Source organism: Triturus cristatus, chromosome 7, assembly GCF_964204655.1.
Source record: "Triturus cristatus chromosome 7, aTriCri1.1, whole genome shotgun sequence".
NCBI classification, from domain to species: domain Eukaryota; kingdom Metazoa; phylum Chordata; class Amphibia; order Caudata; family Salamandridae; genus Triturus; species Triturus cristatus.
In genome coordinates this window covers 1,513,294,813-1,513,318,277 of record NC_140590.1, presented here as the reverse complement: position 1 = coordinate 1,513,318,277, position 23,465 = coordinate 1,513,294,813, and the positions used below count along the sequence as shown (strand labels likewise).

The 23,465-nt window shown below is 47.4% G+C and overlaps 2 protein-coding genes across 4 annotated transcripts in view; one reads left to right on the top strand and one right to left on the bottom strand.

The window, feature by feature from the left end:
* RTF2 (replication termination factor 2) overlaps positions 1 to 23,465 on the bottom strand; it is a 399,848-nt gene that overhangs the window by 235,426 nt on the left and 140,957 nt on the right. The window lies entirely within an intron of this gene.
* The window catches only part of LOC146812269 (putative beta-1,3-galactosyl-O-glycosyl-glycoprotein beta-1,6-N-acetylglucosaminyltransferase 7), a 68,635-nt gene that overhangs the window by 42,440 nt on the left and 2,730 nt on the right, over positions 1 to 23,465 (top strand). The window lies entirely within an intron of this gene.

Here is a 23,465-nt window from a genome sequence, read left to right as displayed (position 1 = left end):
CACTTGGTGAATACTCGTGGTGCGGTTGTGACTCCGAACGGGAGCAGTTTGAATTGGTAGCGTTGGCCGTCCACTACAAATCTGAGGTACTTCCTGTGAGCGTTGTGCACTGGAATGTGGAAATAAGCGTCTTTTAGGTCTAAAGTTGTGAGGAAGTCGTTTTGGGAAAGTAGCGGAAGTACCTGCTGAAGCGTTACCATATGAAAATGGTCTGAGTGTATGTATTTGTTTAGGGGCCGAAGGTCTAGGATGGGCCGTAGAGTCTCGTCCCTTTTTGGTATGAGAAAATATAGGGAGTAGACCCCCATATTTTGTTGGTTGGTAGGAACGTGTTCTATTGCCTTTTTGTCTAGGAGGGAGATTACCTCCTGCTTGAGTAGCAGTAGATGTTCTGGTGACATTGGGCGTTGTCTGGGTGGAATGTTTGGGGGGGGGGGGGGGGTAGATATTAGTTCTAGGCAGTAGCCTGACCGAATTATTTGTTACCCATCTGTCCGAGGTGATGGTAGTCCAGACCCGAAGGAAATGTTGGAGTCTGCCCCCGACCGGAGTGGGATGGTCTGGGGGAAGTGGAGGGAAGTCATTGGGTAGGCGCGGTGGCAGAGCGGGAGGTGTTTGTTTTGCCTCTGCCTTTGTTATTGTTGCCCCTGTAGCCGCCCCTTTGGTAACCCCTTGAAAAAGTGGACTGAGTAGGGGATTTGTATGAAGTGGAAGCGGTGTCTGAGGAGCCTCTGGATGTGCTCCGAAAGGAAGAGCGGCGAAAGGAGCGTCTGGGAGGGTGAGATTGTAAGGCTCCCATGGATTTTGCCGTGTCAGTGTCCTTTTTCATTTTCTCTAGGGCGTCATCCACTTTTTGGCCAAACAAATGTTCCTGGTCAAAGGGATGGTTGAGGATGGAGGCTTGTACCTCCGGTTTAAAACCTGATATCCTTAGCCAGGCATGGCGGCGGAGGAGGACACTAGTATTGATGGCCCTAGAGGCTGTGTCTGCTGCATCTAAGGCACAACGTATGGAGGTATTAGTAATTGTTTTGCCCTCCTGAATTAGCTCATTGGCCCTAGCTTTGTATTTATCAGGGAGATGGTGCATTATGGCTTCTAACTCGTCATAATGGGCCCTGTCATACCTCGCTAGTAGTGCTTGTGTATTGGCGATACGCCATATATTGGCAGATTGAGATGCAGTACGCTTGCCTGATGCGTCCAAGAGTTTAGACTCTTTGTCAGGTGGTGGTGCGTCGCCTGACGCCTGGGAATTGGCCCTTTTCTGTGCTGTGGAAACTACCAGGGAATCTAGTGGCACTGGCCCTCTGATGTAGGAGGGATCTGTTGGAGCGGCTTTATACTTCTTTTCAGTGCGCGGGTTAATGACCCTGGCCCTGACTGGGTCCTTAAAGATCTCCGGCGTATGTTTTATAACACCTTTAAGCATAGGCAATAAGGAGGTGGTCCTATGTGTGGTGTCAAATGTATCTAGGAGGAAATCCTCCTCCACTGGGTCAGTATGTAAATCGACCCCGTGGTAGTGTGCCGCCCTTTGCAGTAAATGGTTGAACCCCAAGGAGTCTTCTGGTGGAGAAGGTCTGGAAGGGTAAAGATCGTCTTGTGGGACGTTAGGGATAACAGGGACATTATAATCGCCCCATGGGTCTAGGGATCCTGTGGGAGTGGGGTCCCCTGTAGGTATATCTTGGGGCACATCCCCTATGTCATCATATGGATCCCCTTGATCATCATTATCCGGGGATGGGGTCGGGGAATGATGAGGTGGGGGTGGAGAAGGTGGAGGAGGGGAAGGTGGAGGAGGTGGGGAAGGTAGTCTGAAAGGGAAGGTAGCAGAGTCCTTCCTTTTTGGAGGTGGAGGCGGAGCAGGTTTCTCTAACTGTCTCTTTTTGATAGAGAGCATCAAATGTCCAGATTTGGGATCTTTAGTTTGTGTTTTTTGTAAGGGATCCGGTGCGAATAGTTCTGGAGAGGTTGGTTGGTCCGTCGGCGCCGAAGGCGTCGGGGCCGTTGGTTTCTTAGGTTTGTCGGTGCTGGTTCGTTGTTTGGAACCATGCTTGGAAAGCTCCGATTGTTTAGTGGGCGGCGAGATGGATTTCGGCTTCGAAGTGTCGGTGCCGGTGGCCTTGTGGGCTTTTGTCGGTACCGAAGATGGGGTTGGTGCCGAGGAGCTGGGTCTCGACCCCGAATGTTTCGGTGTGGGGCTCGGTGTCGAGATGGAGGCCGGTTTCTTTTTCGGTCCCGAAGAGTGTTTATCGGCTCCAACGGTGGGCTGGCTCGAGCCCGAGCCGCCCGAAGGCTTAATTGGCTTCTTTACCGGTCCCGAAGGTGCGGTGTGGGAAGCAGTGTCTTTGGTCTTGCTTAGGCCCGAAGGCGTGACCGAAGCTTTTTTCGGTGCTGGTGAGGGTGTGGGGGGGGGGGGGTAGAGTAGTACTCATGACCCTCTGTGCCAGAGGGATGCCCTCCACATCTGAAACGTCTGCTTTGGATGCACTGACGAGTCCCTCGTCGGTATGTTGTTCTGGAGCGTCGACACCTTCCCCGAAGATGTCGTCCGGGATCGCCGTCGAGGAGTGTGCCATGGTTCTTCTGGCTCTTCGGTCCCGAATCGTTTTCTTGGAACGGAAGGATTTACACGCCGGACAGTCTCGAGCCTCGTGTTCAGGGGAGAGGCAGAGATTGCACACCTCGTGGAGATCAGTGTGGGGAATTTGGACCCACATCGAGGGCACTTTTTAAATGGAGTCCTTTCCATTAGCCAGGACCGGAGATTGGGTAGGTCCGAAGGCCGCCGTCGACGACTGGAACCGAAGGTGTTGCCGATGAGAGGCGCGTCGAGTGGGGAGATCACGATCGAAACAATACCGCGAATTGGGGTGAGGATTGCGCGTCGATCGTCGAACTGGAAGCTGTTCGGAACCGGAGCGCGAAGATTACATCCGAGCCAGATGGCGGAAAAAAACAATCTGAGGATGGAGCCGAAGCCCATGCGCAGTACGATCCAAAGGAGGAGTCACCGACCTCGTGACTTCCAAAGACTTTCCAAGAGGAAAAACAAACTACAAACATCCGGGCCCAACACCAGATGGCGATCTATGCACAAGTGTGTAATCTGCAGCTCATATGCCTCGAACATTCATTTTTAAGATATCTTTTATCTGTCCCAGCTAGTACCTCTTCTTTTGTCTGCCATGAGAAATTGGGTCTTCAGTATATCTCGGACCTCATAAAACTTGAACGCATCCTGCTATGGCACAGAATATGAACAGAAGAGCAAACTAAGTTAAATAGAGAGATACTTGAAGATTGTCTTAAACTTGAGGGGGCTTTAAAAATTCCCAGGGTCAGGTACGTGCGTTCATGAGTGACCTAGAGCACGCAGAATATTTTACCAACCCTAATATTATGCAAGACATCCCCAGAAAGAAACTCCGAAAGTAGGGGCTTCAGCACCCGAGTACGATAAGAATGTCAGGAGAGTGTTTAAAATTCACTGTAAAACAACACCAGGTAATTTTAACCTCCTTTGACATGCAATCGTATCTAACATTTGCACCAGGCAGATTTGATAGGCGGCTCTTAACATGGTTCAGGCTGGATATCATTCATATATTAGTGACTTTTCCAAAATTGAACGACTGGTCACTGACACTGCAACCCTGCCCATGTGATATGCAGGCTGAACAGTCCACAATACATTTAGTCCTATTTTGCAAATATTATATAGCGTTAAGGAAAGTGTGGATAGTACCACTTTTAAAGCAACAGGGGCTAAGGCAATATCGTCCGGCTATGGTTAAACTCCAGTTTCTGGAGAATGAACATGTAGCTTGGTGCATAGCAAGGTTCCTGAAGAAAGCACTGCACTTTAGAAAAAGTATGATATGTGAAGATTTTTAAACTGTGATGAACCTCATGTGTTGACTTTTAAACTGTGATGAATTATAACTGACTGGGCATTTGCTGTTCTTTCTTTTTAGAACTATTTTTTATATTAACTATTAAACCTAGGTATTTGTATAAGTGTAATAATTGTTATTGTTTGTATTTTTATGAATGTCTCACGCTTTTATGATTGTAAAAAGATGCAGTCGAATAAAGCTTTCCTTGACAATCTTACAGTGAATGCATATCTCCAAAACAGGGACTGAACAAAGTGAAAATCTGCCTCTCTTAAATATGTGTGAAGGGCTACCAAGTTGTGAGCCTTTGTTTCCCCTCTGCTGCATTTGCTTCTAGGTGTGAGGCTCCTGGCTGCTGCCAGCCAGGAGACTCAAACAAAAGGAGGCTTAATAACCCATCAAATTCTGCCTTTGTTATGGGCCCAGCAGGAGTCAGAAACAAGCACTGGCATAGCCAATAGGTCTCGCCTTTGGGACCTTATACGTTTTTAGCCATGCAAAAGTTGGTGTTGCCCCAAGGATATTGTGCTGTATAACTAAATACTTATAAGGTCCCAAAAGCGAGACCTATTGGCTATGCCAATGCTTGTTTAGTATCTTTTTAAGTTCAACTGCTCCTTGTTTTACTTGTCTTTTCGCCTCGGGTATCTAGGATCTCACATTTCAAACACCTGGGTAGAAAAGTTCAATGCTGCCTTCTCATTCAAATTGCTATTTTTTCTGAGATGGGGAAACGGAAGATTCACAGTAGAATGTGTTTAGTGAGGAGGTTCTCACCCCACCCTCTACAGATATCAACATCACTCACCTTCAGGCAGCCCCGTCCTCCTCGGCTACATCCATTGGGCAGCTATGTGATGTGGGTGGCGGGAAAGGTCCAGTGATTTCTGGCCGGTCCCTAACTGTTTAAACCCACCCAGAGATCCCTTCCTCTGACCAAATCGCAGCAGCATTGCCATCCATGCAGAAGCTGTCCTGGTTGTCAGGGGGGAAGCGGCTTTGCGGAAAAATGTCCCTCTCTTCCGTCATCTCTCGCATCTGCACATTAATCCACTTCAGTGCTTTTGTGTCTTGCGCTATTTTGCATAACTTTTTTTCTGTGGTGCACCAGAATCCAATTACCTTAATCCCACCTTTGACTGCAGTCCGCGCCACTGCCGACCCAGTAGATACCATAGATAAGGCAAATGCTACTTACCAGTATGCATCTGTTCTTGGCATGTAGAGCTGCAGATCTACACACTGTGTATAGATCGCCATCTGGTGTTGGGCCCGGATGTTGCAGTTGTTTTTCTCTTGGAAAGTCTTTGGAAGTCACAAGGTATGTGACTCCTCCTTTGGATCGTATTGCGCATTGGCTTCGGCTCCATTCTCAGCTTGTTTTTCGCCAGTGGGGAAATGATGGAGCGTAGTAATAAGTAGTGAAGATGCCCATGTGTGCTGTATCTAAATAAGATAAACTGGAACAGATAAAGGTAGCCGGGTGGGCGTGTGTAGATCTGCAGCTCTACATGCCAAGAACAGATACATACTGGTAAGTAGCATTTGCCGTTCGAGGCATATGAGCTGCAGATTACACACTGTGCATAGATTATATAGCAATACTCGCTCTTAGCGGCGACCACCAGTATCTGTTGCAGTTGTTTGAAACAGTGTTTTGAGTACAGCATGGCCCACACTAGCTTGTTGCTTAGTTTGCACATCTACACAATAGTGTTTAGTGAAGTGTGCGGTGTAGACCATGTAGCTGCTTGGCAGATATCATCTAAGGGAATGTTCCCTAACAATGCCATGGAAGCCCCTATCTTCCGTGTAGAGTGGGCTTTGGGGGGAACAGTTAGTGTTTGTTTTGCTTTGTGGTAGCAAATCTGTATGCATTTAACAATCCACCTAGCTATCCCAGACTTGGAGATGGGGTTGCCTTTGTGTGGTGGTGAGAAAGACACATACAGTTGTTTGGTCTTACAAAAGGGTTGAGTTCTTTCGATGTAGTAGAGTAAGGCTCGTTTGACATCTAATGTGTGGAGAGCTCTTTCTGCAATGGTCTGTGGCAGCGAGAAGAAAACAGGCAGTTCCACAGATTGGTTTAGGTGAAATGGAGAAATGACTTTAGGGAGGAATTTTGGATTAGTTCGGAGAACCACTTTGTTATGGTGCATTTGCAGAAAGGGTTCTTGAATGGTGAGTGTTTGTAGCTCACTGACTCTTCTGAGGGAAGGGATGGCTACAAGAAAAACAGTTTTCCATGTTAGGAATTGAATTCCACATTTGTGCAGAGGTTCAAAGGGAGGCCCCATTAGTCTTGTGAGAACGATTTTTAGGTTCCACACAGGTGAGGGTGGCAGTCTGGGGGGAATTATTCTTTTTAGGCCTTCCATGAAGGCTTTTATGGCAGGTACTCTAAAGAGTGAGTGACAGATGTTGCCTGTTTTGTAGATAAGCTGCTATGGCTGCAAGGTGCAGTCTAATAGACGTGTAGGCTAGATTGCATCTTTGTAGGCCTATGATGTGTTTAATGGACACATCTAGGGGATTGAAGTTATTGCTGTAACAATAAACCACAAAACGTTCCCACTTGGCTGCGCAGCAAGCTCTAGTGGTAGGTCTAGCTTCTCTAATGACATTCATACAGACTGGGGGAAGATTTAGATAACCGAATTCTAGGATTTCAGGAGCCAGATCACAAGGTTGAGCTGAGCTGGGTCCGGGTACCTGATCTCTCCATGATTCTGGGTTAAGAGGCGTGGAAAGAGGTATAACTTTTGGTGCGGTACTACAGATAGTTCCAGCAGTGTGGTGTACCACTGTTGTCTGGCCCAAGTTGGAGCTACTGGGATGAGAGTAAGGGAGTGTTGTTGTAGTTTGCGTACCACTAATGGAATGAGTGGGAGAGGCGGAAAAGCGTACGCAAATTTGCCTGACCAGTTCATCCATATCGCATTGCCTTTGGACAATGGGTGTGGATACCTTGCGGCGAAGCTTGGGCATTTGGCGTTTTCGTGGGTGGCGAAGAGGTCTATTTGTGGATGCCCCCACATTTGGAAGTACGGGTGAAGAACTTGTGGATGGAGTTCCCACTCATGGATCTGTTGTGTTTGTCTGCTCAGAAGATCGGCCATAGTGTTTTGGACGCCTGGAACATGTTGGACTAGGAGAAAGATTTTTTGGGGTATGGCCCATCTCCATATGCTCTGTGCTAACTGAGAGAGCTGCGGAGAGTGTGTGCCTCCTTGTTTCTGTATATAGTACATGACTGTCATGTTGTCCGTGCGAACTAGGACGGCTTTGCCTGATATCTGTGTTTGAAATGCCTTTAGTGCTAAGAATATGGCTAGTAACTCCAGATAGTTGATGTGGAGTAACTTTTGTTGAGATGTCCACTTGCCCTGCATAGTGTGATGTAGTAGGTGAGCTCCCCAGCCGGAGAGCGATGCGTTCGCTGTCAGTACTATCTGAGGAACAGGTTCCAGGAACGGTCGTCCTTTAGAAAGGTTTTTGGTGGTCCACCACTGCAGAGAGCGATGGGCGCGACCACCTACCAAGACCAGATCTGTCAATTGACCCAGGGCCTGGTTCCATTGGCGCGCTAAGCACTCTTGGAGAGGACGCATCTGGAGTCTTGCGTGAGGTATTATGAATATGCAAGAGGCCATCATTCCTATAAGTTGCATGAACACTCGAGCTGGAAGAGAGTGTTCTGGATGAAATTTGGCACGTAGAGCCTGAATGTTTGCTATCCTGGCAGGACTGGGGTAGGCTAGCGCTTTTGAGGTGTCTATAGTGGCACCTAGGTATTGTTTTACGTGGGACGGTTGCAGATGGGACTTCGTGTGGTTTACTGTGAAGCCCAGTTCGTGAAGTAGCTGGATAGTGGCGTGAGTGTGTTGTACACACTGGTTGTATGAGCTGGCTTTTATCAGCCAGTCGTCTAGGTATGGGAAGACGTGGATGTGTTGTCTTCACAGGTGTGCTGCCACGACCGCTAGGCATTTGGTAAACACTCGCGGTGCTGTGGTGACTCCGAATGGGAGCACATTGAATTGATAGTGTTGACCGTCCACTACAAACCTGAGAAACTTTCTGTGAGCTTTGTGAACGGGAATGTGGAAATAGGCGTCCTTGAGGTCTAGGGTGGCAAGGAAGTCGTTTTGGGAGAGCAGGGGAAGTACCTGCTGGAGTGTGACCATGTGGAAATGGTCCGAGTGTATATAGTGATTTAGGGGTCTGAGGTCCAGGATGGGCCTTCGAGTGTCGTCCCTTTTTGGTATGAGAAAATATAGGGAGTAAACTCCCATAATTTGTTGGTGGGCAGGAACTAGCTCTATCACACTCTTTTGTAGGAGGGAGATTACCTCCTGCTTTAGAAGGGACAAATGTTCCTGTGACATTGGGCGTTGTTTGGGTGGAATGTTTGGGGGGATAGATTTAGTTTGAGGCAGTAGCCTGACCGAATTATTTGTGTTACCCATTTGTCCGAGGTGATAGTAGCCCAGACATGAAGGAAATTGTGGAGTCTGCCCCTGACTGGAGTGGGATGGTCTGGGGGGAGTGGAGGGAAGTCATTGGGTGGGGTGGAGGCAGAGCGGGAGGTATTAGCTTTGCCTCTGCCTTTATTGTTGTTACCCCTGTAGCCACGTCTCTGGTAACCCCTAGTGAAGGTGGATTGTGTAGGGGCTTTATAGGAAGTAGAGGCGCTGTCAGAAGAGTAGCCTCTGGGGGTGCTTCGAAAGGAAGAACGGCAAAAGGAGCACCTAGGAGGGTGTGACTGTAAGGCTCCCATAGACTTTGCCGTATCGGTGTCCTTCATTTTCTCAAGGGCAACGTCAACGTTTGGGCCAAAGAGATGTTCTTGGTCAAAAGGGTGGTTGAGGATTGAAGCTTGCACCTCAGGTTTAAAACCCGAAATTCGTAGCCAGGCATGCCTACGGAGGAGGACGCTGGTGTTAATTGCCACAGAGGTGGTGTCAGCAACATCGAGGGCACAGCGTATGGAGGTGTTGGTGATGGTTTTACCCTCCTGGTTTAGCTCGTTGGCTCTATTCTTGTATTTGTCAGGGAGGTGTTGCATAATGGCTTCTAGCTCATCATAATGTGCCCTGTCATATTGTGCTAAAAGCGCTTGGGTGTTTGCAATGCGCCATATGTTGGCAGCCTGGGATGCAGTTCGCTTGCCAGAGGCATCTATGAGTTTGGACTCTTTATCAGGTGGTGGTGCCTCGCCTGATGCCTGGGAGTTTGCACGTTTCCTTGCAGTGGAGACTACTAGGGAGTCTAGTGGTGCGGGCCCTCTGATGTAGGTGGGGTCGGTAGGGGCGGCCTTATACTTCATTTCGATGCGAGGGTTGATGACCCTGGCTCTAACCGGGTCTTTAAAGACCTCTGCCGCGTGTTTGATAACCCCTTTAAGAATGGGCAGAATGGAAGTGGCCCTGTGTGTAGTGTCAAAAGTATCTAGGAGGAAGTCCTCCTCCACGGGGTCTGTATGTAGATCAACTCTGTGGTAGTGTGCAGCCCTATGGAGCAGTTGGTTAAACCCCATAGTGTCTTCGGGGGGGGACGGTCTGGAAGGGTAAAGGTTGTCCTGCGGGACGTTAGGGACATCTGGGATGTTGTAGTAGTCCCATGGGTCTGGGGAGCCTGTAGTAGAGGGGGCCCCTATGGGTTGGTCATGGGGTCCGTCCCCTGTGTTGTCGTAGACATCGTTATCATCCTCATCCAGAGAGGGTGTTGGGGAATGATGAGGTGGGGGAGGCGGAGGAGATGGAGGAGGGGGTGAGGGTAGTCTCAAAGGGGAGGTAGCAAAGTCTCTTCTCTTTGGAGGTGGAGCTGAGGCAGGCTTGTCCAGCGGTCTCTTTTTGATGCTGAGCATCAAATGTCCAGTTTTAGGGTCTTTGATAAGTGTTTTTTGGAGTGGATCGGACCGAAATAGTTCCTCTGTGAGGGGCCGATCCGTTGGCGCCGAAGGTGTCGGAGCCATAGGTTTTTTAGTCTTGGAGTCATGTTTGTTGTTTTGAAGTGTGTGGTTTAGAAATGTCCGGTTGTTCCCTCGGTTCAGAGATGACTTTCGGCTTCGAGGTGTGGGTGTCGATGGCTTTGGGTTTTTTGCTCGGTTCCGGGGATGGTGTCGGTACCGAGGAGCTAGTGGTTGTCTTCGGCGCCGAGTGCTTCGGTGTGGAGCTCGGCGCGGAGGAGGAAGAGGAAGCCATCTTATTTTTCGGTGCCGGTGCGGAGGAGTGTTTCTCTGCACCGACGGCAGGCTGGCTCGAGCCCGAGCTGCCAGAAGGCTTGATGGGCTTCTTAACCGGGCCCGAAAGCGAGGTATGTGACGCAGTGTCCTTGGTCGTGCCTAGGCCAGAGGGCGAAGGCGTGACTGAAGCCTTTTTCGATGCCGTGGGGGGTGGGGATCGAGGTTAGTACTCACACCCCTCTGTGCTAGAGTGATGTCCTCGACATCTGAGTCGTCGGCTTCGGAGGCGCTGACGAGGCCCTCTTCGGTGTGCTGGTCCTTGGGAACATGGACGCCTTCTCCGAAGATGTCGTCAGGGATTGCAGTCGACGAGTGTGCCATGGTTCTTCTCGCCCTGCGGTCTTGAATGGTCTTTTTGGACCGGAAGGATTTGCAAGCCGGACAGTCTCGTGCCTTGTGTTCTGGGGAGAGGCAGAGGTTGCACACCTCATGGAGATCGGCGTGGGGAAATTTGGACCCACATCGAGGACACTTCTTAAATGGAGTCCTTTCCATGAGCCAGGACCGGAGCTGAGGTAGGCTCGAAGGCCTGCGTCGACAAACGGAATCGAAGACTTGTAATGATGAGTCGCGTCGAGTGGGGAGATCGCGATCGAGAACAATACCGCGGAAGGGAAGGATTGCGCGCCGATTAGGAGAACTGGAAACGGTTCGGAACCAGAGCGCAAAGAAAACATCCGAGCCCAATGGCGGAAAAAAACAATCTGAGGGTGGAGTCGAAGCCCATGCGCAATACGATCCAAAGGAGGAGTCACATACCTCGTGACTTCCAAAGACTTTCCAAGAGAAAAACAACTGCAACATCTGGGCCCAACACCAGATGGCGATCTATGCACAGTGTGTAATCTGCAGCTCATATGCCTCGAACCTATGGTTTATTGTTTTCGCTAACTGCGCCCTGCTTTTTAGGACTTGTAGATTAACATCTACCTTTAGAAGTACAGGGCTTGTAAATCCCAGGATGCAGCATTGTTTTGGCTAACACAGTACTGGATGAAGGAGACAAATGTGGAGTTGACAGATTTGTGAGACACCAGGTTCCAACAGTTTAGGGAATTCTGGGAATTGTAGCCTTAATTTTCTTCAACTAACTCAACCCAATTGAAATCACCTGGTAGCGTCTGGTAAAAATTACATGTAAAAGGAGTAAGGACTGCGTACATAGTGTCCTGTAAGCAGAGCCGTCTTACGGCTGTATGCACCCGATATGTGTACACTTGGTACCCTGCCCATCCCCCAGCACTAGAGTTAAACCACACACATACTGAGTCCTCTCACCCATCCCCATCAGCACACTTACCTCCCACCTGAAGCAGCAAGAGTACAGAAAGACGAGAAGGCTCCTGCTGTCAGGAACAGCCCCAAGTCTGCTTCATATCCCTATCAAGGACACCCGACACACCAACCATGTGCTCCAGGGGCCCGCTCTAGACACATTCCAGCATTTGTATCCTGCCCTAGGTGTGAGACCATTGACTGGCAGAAACCCGAGTCGGTTTCTTCCACTCGGGCAGCGAAAACCTCACTGAAACTGAGCCATTCAGAGACCTATATATCCCTGTCACAGATTGTGGTCCAACACCTTCCATGCCAATCAGTAATGCACCCACAGTCAGCGGGACGTCTCCCGCACATATAATGACATCCACAATGTACAAGGACACTTCTACTCGCAGGTCAGTCCTCCTCCTGTCCCGCAAATGACAAGTAAGGACACTTTGAATCTCAGGTCAAACCTGCACTTGCACATTTGCAATGCGATAGGTCTTCCAATCCTGCATGTTTAAGCTATTGGTGTTGCATTATTATTAGCAATGCCAATAGCTCAAACTTTCAGTAATGTGAAACCTATTGCATTGCAAATGCTTGTTAATTAATGTATTGAGCACATTATCACCTTGAAAACCATTACAAGAAGGCAGCCGTTCATGTGCATGCATGCATTGTGTCCAACTTATAATGCTTTTTCAAGAACATAAGAAAAGAAAATCCCTTAAATTATGGCTGCTTTGTATGCTCAAAGACAGGGTAGGCCAGACGGCAATGGTTTGGCTTTGCCAGTGCTTAAGAAGCGTTCTAAGAAATTTAACAAGTATTGGCGAGATCAAAAGAATGAGCAATGTAAGCATTTAATAGTGAGTGGAGGAGGGGTAGCTGGAGCCATACGCAGCCCAGGGGACTCAGTGACACCGAGACAGTTGAGCAGGAAGTGGGGGGACAGAAAGAAAAGGCCACAGCGGAGAGTTTATCACTGGGGGACTACTTAAAGCTTCATGTAATCTCTTGGAAAATACCACGTAATTAAGTAGTCTCCTCAGCTAATGGCAACTGCTAAAAAGAAACCAACAGCCAATGGCTGAAAGGATCAAACCAAAATCTCACTGTCCGAGCTCGATGTATGTATGTTCTACTGTATCTGTAACATGAAGTCTCTGACCAATAGCTGCAGTTACCTAAAATGGAGGGGATGCTGGGCTCTAGTAAAAACAATAAGTTCATTTTAACGCTCTCCTCGCCTTTTGCCCAATGGACATAAAATAAAGTTCCGCTGCCAAGACTCCAAAATGAAAAATGTAAGGTTGGGAAATATTCATTCACACATTAATCAATCAATCAATCAATCAGTAAATTTGTAAAGTGCGCTACTTACCCGTAAGGGTTTCAAGGCACTGGACACATCAACTCCAATTTGATAGACTTTATAAATCATTCTGCAGCCCTGCATTAGACTGCTCAATATGAGGAGTCTCAAAATTGTGGTTAATAATAACTAGAATACACGGTTACACATATTAAGACTGACTCATGTTAAGAAATAATATTCACCTCACACTTGGGAAGCTGAGCAGAGGTGAACTTTCACATTGGGAGCTATGTGTGAACTGGCATTAGCAATAAGAGCCTTTCCGATTTCTGACCGGGTGTGAAGGTTGGCCACTAACCCATAAAAGTTCAATTGTATAAATGCAGTATACTGTACTTAAAGAGACATACAGTGTATGGTCATTCCGATTATTCACGTATATTAAAATAAAAATGGTGCAGACTTCTTTGGGAGTCTGTTTAAAGTTGCATGGCAACTTATAAATCCAGTTTTTAATTTAACAACCTAGGAGGTAAATTGAAGAATTTGCCTTTCCTAAGAAGCGATATAGGCAAAATCAATATTTAAATTAATAAAAGGCTTGTGGCTGACTAAAAAAAGCAAGGAACAAGGGCAAGCCTCCTACACATTGTAGGTCATACAGACCCATTTCACTACTTAACTAAGAGGCCAAAGTATTGGCCAAGGCTCTATCTGCATGACTAAGTGCAGAAAATCACCTCTCTTATTCATCCTGACTTAGCTGGATTTATGCCTCACGGAGAGACCAGGCTGAATCTACTGAGGCTGTTTGGAATCCTGCATATAACAGAGTCCGGTTTCACGGACCAGGTGGCCCTCCTGTCCCTGAATGCAAAAATGGCATTCAGCAAGTGTGGAATGGTGCCATCTCTTTGCTGTCCTAAAGTGACTTAGCTTTGGTCCTAAATTCATTGGGTGAGTTGAACTCCTATATGTGCAACTGTTGGCTCGGATGCGGATTAATGCCACTGTATGCCGGGTGTTCCCACTTCAAAAAGGGACGAGGCAGTTGAGCCCATTATCCCCCATGCTTCTTGCCTTGGTCCTTGAGCCATTGGGGTATTCCTGTGGGTGAAGAGTGACATGAACGAATCTTGCTATGCACGGAAAATATTTTGTTATATGTCACGAGACCCAGGGGATCCAGGGTATGCAGATCTTCCACATATTTGGGAATCATTCTCGATATTGTAGAGACTGTGATAAATCCCTGCTATTCCCACTGGTGGGTGGAATACCTAACTTGACGTCTAGATGCAAACTCCCGGTTGACATGAATGGGTTTAAATTAAAATACCTGGGGACTTCTGTGACTAGGGGGGCCCAGGTTATCAACACGCAAAATCTGACAACAGGCATGCATTACATTTGCCACTTTACGACAACAGGACTATGACCTGAAAGAGGGGGAATGGCTCCGGTATTTACAGCTGAGACATGCACTAAAGGGACACACTGTGAAGGGGAGGAGCTGGTGGAGGCAGCACCTCTAAAAGATAGATTATTAACAGAAACACTAACCGACAAGGCGATTTCATTAATCTATAAAAAGCTGGTTAATAACTCTCCAGACCCACTAGGGCCCTTACGGGCGGCGTGGGAGAATGGTAAGCGCAATGGATGACAAGACTGGGTGATAGCTATGCAGGGCCCGATGGAGGTGGCCATTCGCTCCAGCTTTTGACATAAAATAGACTACTCCAAACCTCTGCTATATCATCTAAAACAAGCCGAAAACACACTTTGCCAGTGAGGCTGTGGACAAGAGGGGGACTTCTACCACCTACTGTGGGAATGGCCAAACATAAATAAATACTGGGCGGCGATTGGGAGGATCATGGCAGAAGTGGTGGGACTGGAGTTTCCTCTCGAAGCAAAATGGTACTTGTTGCTTATCCCAGGAGAAGAGGCTTGGCCTAGATATAAAACGCTCTGGTTGACACTGGCCGCAATGGTGGCAAAACATAATATAGTGCGCTGCTGGGGAGCAGCCTCTACACAAAGAGTGGCTGATTGGGAAACTGATTTGGATTGGAGCTGGCATGCTGAACTTACAATATATGAGAGTAGAGGTTGCCCACGCTTTTATACCAGCTGGGTAAGTGAGGAAATGTTAGAATAAGTCAGTGGATGGAATTTACAGCTAAATAAGTGAAAGAATGAGTGGCTGAAGAGACACTTCCAATTATGAGCCAGACCTAGTGGCATTGTCAATGCTTGTTAAATTTTTCAAAGTTATGAAACCTGTATTGTGTTACTAAAGTTTACGATGACCTAACAAATATAGGGTGTTCTTAACTTCTGGCAATGAACGTTATCTGATCTAGGTGCTGTAAGCCTTTGAACACTTGATAACTATACACAACATTTTTTAAAAGCGTTCTGCTTTTTTAGTTCTCACCTGGCGTAAGACTGCGCAGACATGCGCAGTCACGCTGGCAAGATTAATGTTTTGGTTAGATTTCTCTAGTGGGCTTTAAGCCCCGCCCCTCCTTTCCATTGGCTGGCGTCACCGTTTATGCTAAACGGTGGCCAGCCATTGGAAAGGAGCGCCTTGTGATGTACACTTTTCGCTTTTAGAGCCATCCCAGTTGGACTGGCTACCCCGACTTACTGCTGGCGTAAAAGGTTTTCTTATCTTTATGGGGCCAAACAGATGGCCCCATAAAGATAAGAAACCAGTCATGCGAGTCAGTCCAACTGGGACGGCTCGCGAGCCAGTCCAACTGGGACGGCTCTTGACAGCTTGGCTCCCCATCCCTTGCATTTCAGGATTCGCTTTGCACCACTCGTTTTCGCACATCAACTCAGAGCCCCATCTCCCATTTACTTTTCCCCTTCCATTACCTTTACCCGCAGCCTCGCAACCCTGGAGAGCAATTTTCGGCGTCGGTGCTAGGCCCGGGCCGGGTGGCAGTGACTGGCTCCGGTCCGATGGGACTGAAGAAAGGGGGTGGTTCTGTTGGGGCCTCGCTCCCACCTCTCAGAAGAATAGAGCCCGAGTAAAACCGTGTATAGCTGCCACCGAACATCCTGTACTGCGCAGGCGCGATTCAGCTGCTCCATGGTCTGTGAAAACTACACCTCCCGTGGGTTCTGCGCTTGCCTGCACTGAAGCAGCGAGGTGAATGCTGCGCACCGTTACCACGGAAACGAAGACACAGCGGCGGCTACACCTCCCATCACAGCACGCACGGTGTACCTGGAAACAGAAGAGATGTTTTCGGTAAGTCATCAAAACGTATCACCCAATCAGAGTTAACGGCCACTTCGGTCCACATGGCCACCCAAGCATTTCTAAGGCGTTCACGGCTCCTTGCTAATTAATATAAGTGTGGTGTTACCTTCCAAAGTTAGTGAGCGTCCCCAATACAAAATGGCCTTTAGCTAAGACTGCACCTCTAAATATGCCCTCACAGTGTTATTTTAGCCATCTCATAATCCAACGAATATCAGACTACGTCCTAAATTGCAAATATGTCCATCCTATCAAATATGACCGTTTTGCCTCAAAGTGCGTACTCTGATTCAGTATTTATCTCCGTCGTAAGATTACAAGACACTGCCCCTATGCAATATGGATTCAGAAGGCTCTATCCAGCACTTCGAACAAACAGTTGCCTTCACGCGAGCCTCTTCAGTTCAGGTCATTCCTTAGACATGCTAGGAATCCGGTTCTTGTTCCAAACACTGCATACCATGAAGTACTTGGCTCCTCTTCACCCGGAAGTGCATATGCTCGTCAAACGCGCATGCGCTTTGACCAGACGCTCTAGCCAAACAGCTCTGCGTTAGCAAGATGTAACACACCAGGCTCGAGAGACTACTATAATGTAAGGAACCGGGGGAAAATGATGTTACTTGGGAACCTGGGAATATGGAATGCATTACGACAGTTAAGGTGGTTTACCCAATTGAGTTCCAATGATAAAAGGAGCTGCCATACCCAAGGAGTTGACTTATGCAATAGGTCTCGCCTTTTGTTAAGTTAAAGCCATTTGCTACACAATACCATTAGCAAAGCAAATGGCTTTAACTTAATCAAAGGCAAGGCCTATTGCATTTTCAATGCTTGTTATTAAGTGGAACACTTTTCTATTTCAAATCTTTGCATGTGTTTACCTCAGGGCACTTCAATGCAAGTTGTTTTGATTTCAATCGTTTAAAAAAACCTTTACTATAGTAGGTACATAGCTCTATGCTGCTGGCTCTGGTGTTTTATAGAGGTGCAGTAACAATTGAAATACTGCACACTTTCATTATTCAAATGAAATGGATCATGGTCCCTGTGATTTATTTATGCAGCTTTAAAAGATGAGCTGCTGCTTTCACCACAGATGCTTTTCCTTTTTGTTTGGGAAAAAATGTTGAAGTTGCAGTTAAGACGGCGAGAAGAGTCACGTTGCTGATTGGCAAGCTTTCTCAGTGCAATCAGTAGTTCCCTGTTACAATAACTGTCTGAGGTTATTGGATCCCAGAGGTTAACCGGTTGGAAAATCAATGGGTGATTTGACAATAGTCTATGATTCAGACTTCAAAACTGTGACATCACACTCATTCCAGGCTATCTATATTAGAGGTGTGCAAGCCCACAATTTCCCAGGCAAGCCGAGCCAAGGGTCTGGCTCGGATCTTAGAGCCCGCGCACAAGCTGAAAATGTTTGTTATGGGCTGTGAGCATGGTCGGCTAGTCGCATCTGCTGGAGCTCCGGCAGCCCACAAGCAATCCTGAGGAATATCCTGACCTTCGCCACATGGCAACTGCTCCAAATAGCGAGAGAAGTGGTCGCAATCACGGACCGCTCTCGAACAAAATGGCGTACCGATGAGTGTGTCGTACTGGCGGAAGACTGCGACAGCCACCAAGCGAGTGAAGACCCCATAAGGGAAGCCATAACAGCCACCGAAGCAGCCGCTCTACATCCTCTTGGTAGAGAAAAGAGGAGAACCCTGCGTGGCAACATAGGAGGAGGGAGATGACGGAAATCAATGCAACCGGAGGAGGCTTGAGGCACAAATCACCAGAGGAGCGTGAGTCCGGCCCCTCGTTCCAATACGGAAGGCTGGGCTCAACAACAGACTGTCTCTTCCCCATTCCCCGCCGCTTGTGACTAGAGAGGGGTAGATGCAGCCTATGGCACCCTGAGAGGACCCGAAGGTGCCGACCAGTGGAAGCAGAGAGGCCCTAGAAGGAGAAAATGGCGGAAATACACTCGGAAGTGACCCCAGTGCGTCAAGATATGCATAATGTTTCTGACAAGGTGCTTGAGGCTGAGACACGTATATCAAAAATAGAAGACACGTCACATGGACTAAAGTCAGAAGTAGCCAACCTGAAAGCGGTCATGAAAGAGATGACATGGAGGGTGGGCGATTACTTCTTCCAAACACCAGAGGTAGCGAGGACCTGGATTCAGGAGCTCTTCAGTTCGGAGATGAACAGCGTTGGACCAATACGCACAGAGACTCCAAATAGGTTAGACCCTTCAAGTCAAAGAGGAAAAAGTAGAAGGCAACTGATTGGACCGTGCAAAATCCATGAAGGGACATATCTTAACGGGAGCCCACAAAAACAGGAAAAGATGCAAATTTCGGACTCAGACAGAGATTTGGCCCAATCTAAAAAGAGCAGAAGGAGACCTGGACATCAAGATAACCCTCGCAATGAAACGTCAGATGAAGAGTACCTGGCTGATACAGACAGTGACCACCCACTCCTACAGGAAATCGCCTGTTTGGAGAGACCAGATGTAGTAACCGAAAGCACAGAGACGCTCAAAACAGCGATCAGAGGCAGCTGAAATAGGGGCATAGCCATGAGAAGGGATCCATTAACACGGACATTAATACGGCAAGTTCCTTGGGTGAAACGAACTATATGCAGTTTAATATCCTTTTATATACTTTCTTGTGATACTTCAGTAGTTGTGGTCGAGGGTGGGGAAACAGACCCCTCAAACTATACCTGTGCCAAGTTGTCATGTTGACAGTTCGGAAGAGGGGTACAGGCAGTAGGGGAGAGTGGGGTGGGGGGATTAGGTTTTGGGGATGAGTAAGTGGGAACAGTTTGCCTCTTAAGGGTTGTGTTTTTCTTTTTCCAGTCCGCAGCGGGAGCTCAGAGATATGCTCAGAGAAATTGGGGATGAGGCAGGGACAGATGCCCCCACCCCAGCAGGGGACGGAGGGATCCTCATGTAAGATAGGCAAGGGACGATGCACAGCATTGACTTGGAATGTCAATGGTCTGGGGAATAAGATTGAGAAAGGGTAGGTAGCGAAGTATCTTAAGAGACTTAAACCGGATATAGTCTTTCTGCAGGAGACGCACCTTATGGACACACACTGCGCTTTCCTGGATAGAGGAACATACACTACATTAGGACAAGCAGGCTTCTCTTCAGGTGGCAATACTGATCAGAAAAACACCTCCCTTCCACACCTCACAGACCTGGACTGACCCCAACAGGATGTATGTGGCAATCCAGGGAACATGGGGATGACGAGAACTGACGCTAATTAGGGTCTACGCTCCACCTAGGCTCTAAAGGCAAACGATAGATGCTATGGCTAAAAAAATACTTTTGGAATCCGGCCCCTCCACACAAATAGGGGAGACTTTTATGACATGAGTGACCCTAGTCTAGACCGCACACATGTGATAACAGGGACTCTTGGACCCATGAAATTGACTGAGTTTGCTAACCTAATGGGGCTAACAGACCTTTGGCGTTGCCAACATCCACTCGCTCATGGCTACTCGTATTTCTTTGGGGCGGTGGGGGAGATTAAAAATAAATGAAAGGTGGAATATCTTGCAAGGGGAATCTCTGACCATTCACCCCTGTGGTTAGAGGAGGAGGGTAGGAGACATGGAAAATGCTCAGAATGGTGCCTCAATGCCTGGAAATTGAAAGATGCAACGCTTAAAGAAGCAAATCAAGGAGGAAACCGAGCTCTACTTTAAAGAGAAAGAGGTCACGGTTCTCTCGGTGATGACCTTATGGGAGGCTTTGAAGGCAGTAATCAGAGGCAAAATACAGGACGTCATAGCGAGGAACAGGCGGGAGGAACTCCAACAAATAGAAACACTAGAGAGGAAACTGACACATATAGAGAAAGAGAGAGACCCGGAGATGGACGAGATCCGGCTACGTCAAATAGCGATTACCTGGGGGGAACTCCGAGTGTTGATGGAAGGAGAGGTCCAGACTCAAATACAAGCCATGCCCCACCGGCTCTATGAGTCGGGAGACAAGGCAGGGACGTTGCTGGCCTGGCTGGGTAGGAAGGAGACAAGGTGGGTGAACACGATACAAGATACAAGAGAACGGGGAAGACCATACCACACCCCATAGAATAGCGGAGGCATAGTATGACTATATGATGCCAGACCCATGACTACTGAGTCGCAAATAGTCGCCTACTTAGGCCAAATAGATATCCTACCCATGACCCAAGAAGAAAGAGAAGCTTTGGATGAAGATATTACTTTAGAAGAAGTCCAAGACGCTATTTCTTGACAAAAATCAGAGAAAACTACTGGTACCAATGGCCTACCGGCATAATTCTTTAATCAAAATGCTACCAGGCTAGGCCCACACCTTTTTAATTGTATAATGCAGTCAGCAGTGAGGGAGAACCCCCCCCCCGTAGACCTCCGCAATGCCACTATCATAGTAATACATAAGCAAGAGAAACCACCCGAGAAATGCAGGTCCTACCGACCAATTTCATTGTTAGAGGTCGAAACTAAGATACTGGCCTCCAATTTAGCAAAATGCTTGCATACGATAATTACGTCTCTCGTTCACCACAACCAATCTAAGCGAGCCACGCGCTTTAATCTCCGTCGCCTTGCCAATTTGCTAGACACGGTGAAAACTAGGAACGCACCCCATTGGCTTCTTTCTTTAGATGCGGAAAAGGCCTTTGACACAGTCCTTTGGCCCTATATGAGACAAGTGTAAGAGAGGTTTGGCTTTGGGCAAAAATTGCATAGCATGTGTTGACCTACTTTACTGTGGTCCGATCGCCAAAGTCTGAGTCAATGGGACATTATCAGCAGCTTTCTAGGCAGGGCTGTCCCCACAAATGTTTGCCTCGGTGTTAGAACCACCCAGAGATAAGTGGTTTTCGTGACAATGATGGGTGTCGGAGATGAACGGATATGTCTGTATGCAGACGATATTCTGCTCTACATAACTAATCCGAATGAGACCCGCACATCAAAGCTACGCCTGTTCAAAGAATATGGTGCTCATTCTGGGTATAGTATTAACTGGGACAAATCAAGCCTATACCCGGCGGAGGGAACCTAGATACATGCATTCTACCGGAATATTTGCACATTGCCAGAGAGGGATTTAAATACCTAGGACTCTTCATCTCCACCAATAATACGGAGTGCCTGCAGAATAATATTAGTCGGATAGTAATGGAATTCCGTGATGATGTGGTGAGATGGCGACGCCTGCCTCTAACACTACTCGGCAGAGCGGCCATATATAAAATGATTACCCTCCCCAGACTCCTCTACATCCTGCAGAACACATCATAAAATCCAGGGAGCAATTTACAATATGATCAATGAGGAACTTCGCACACTTTTGTGGGACGGAGGTCATCCAAGAGTGGCAATGCAGTCAATACTACGGAGGAATCGTATTACCAGATATACAGGTCTACTATAGAGCGGCGCACCTCGATGTAATTAATGAGTGGTGCCGCATAAGGGGCGATCACCCAACGTATGCCCTAGAAAAAGTACAGTTCCAGAAACGCACACATTTGCACTACATTTATGGAGGGCCAGGCTGCAAGGGGCTGTTACTTGCTACACAAAGGGTGATAGAGGCATGGAAGGGGGCAGAGAAGCAGATGGGATGGCACAACAAGGTAACAAGGGTGACGCCACTCTGGGAAGGTAAGAGACTGCCTGATGTGGCTAAGCTTCGAGGCTTTCAGAAATGGGATCTGGTGGGAATTACTAATGTGGGAGATGTCTTGCTGAAAGGCGACTTAATCTCTTTCTCGACACTACAGTCTGAATACTAGTTAGCGCATACACAGCACTTCAAATACCTTCAATTGCAGCACGCCTGGAGAGCAGGGAAAACACCAATGATAGACAGTATGCGCAGCTCGAGGGTAGACTATTGCACAAAGAAATCGCCTCTAAGGCAGTCTTATGGACGTAGAGAACAATCAATTAATAACATCCCAGATAACTTGAAATGTCTGCGCTCTAAATGGAAAGACATTTATTGGGAGGGGGCCATGATGCACCTGAGAGAGGTGGCTATTAAGCTACGGCTTCAGTTAATTCAATCTATAATCCTCCACAGGGTCTATTACGACAGGGCACAACTGCACACAATGGGAAGAGCGGAGTCACCTAACTGTCTCCGTTGTGATACCGAGCGAGGTACATTCATACACACATTATGGGATTGTCAGAATATTCAAAAATACTGGGCTCAGATAGTCAACCAACTAAATGATATACTCGGAATACAGGTCGCTAGGGACCCTTAGTATCTGTTACTTTCTCTCCATAGGTATACGCTGTTACTATATAATCTGGGATTGAAAGTGGCCAAACAAGATTTTGCAAAGCACTGGGCGAAAGTGGACATCCCCACCCTAAAAGAGTGGAGAGCCAGTATGGACCTCTATATGGGGGCAGTAAAGACAACATACGTGGCCAGAGGTTGCCCTAAAAAATTCACTAAGATATGGGCGCCATGGCTGAGGCACTATGGCTTAGAGATGGAAGAAATGAAATTTGATAATAGCCTACCCAAATACAGGGGTAACTAAGAATGTGACTTTTAACCACACCTGAATAGTGTGAGAAAAGAAAGGGAAGCAGCGTTGTATGGCAGATTGTAATGTTATGTCTTTGTCTTCCTCAAGTGTATGCTAACTGTTATACTTCTGAACAGAGTATATGCGATGATTCTCCTACAACTGCATTGGCTGGCATATTCTCTTCCTTTGGTTTTTTGTTTGTTGAGAATAAAATTTAAATAAATATATTCCCCTCCCCCCCAAAAAAAATGTTTGTTATGTAAATCATATAGCAAACATACAGGTATATTTTGCAAACTGGCAGTGAGGGTAGCAAACAAAGTGCGCACAGGGGTAAATTCTGTGATAATTATTCTCCAAGTTCTGATCAGGCTCTACCTTATGTGGTCCCACCACCACTGGGCCACAAACGATAACTACAATCTGTACAAAAGGAGAGTGTGATTCATCAAGTTAATAATAGCGTTCCAAGCAGTACGCTCATATATCGTCCATACTCTGTGTATCCAACCAAGAAAATCCCACTGGAGTCTCGTTTTATTGGAACGCCAATCTCAAATTTATTATTCAATCCACTTTCCACATTATCCGCGGGAATGACAGTGTTGGAGACACGCTATAAAGGAAGCGCGGCACGTAATTGACGTTTGAAATTAATAAAGATTGATATGAGAAGAAGGGGCGCACAACACAAAATTGAAAGTTATGATTGCCACGATACTAGACGCCCTGATAACGTCCGCGTAGGACGAAACGTGTTGACTGGATTGATTGGAGAATGCATCTCTGTTTTGAGAAAGTGGATTGAATAATACATTCGGAATTGGTTTCCCAATAAAACAAGACTCCCGTGCCAATTCGAAGTCTAAAAATGCTT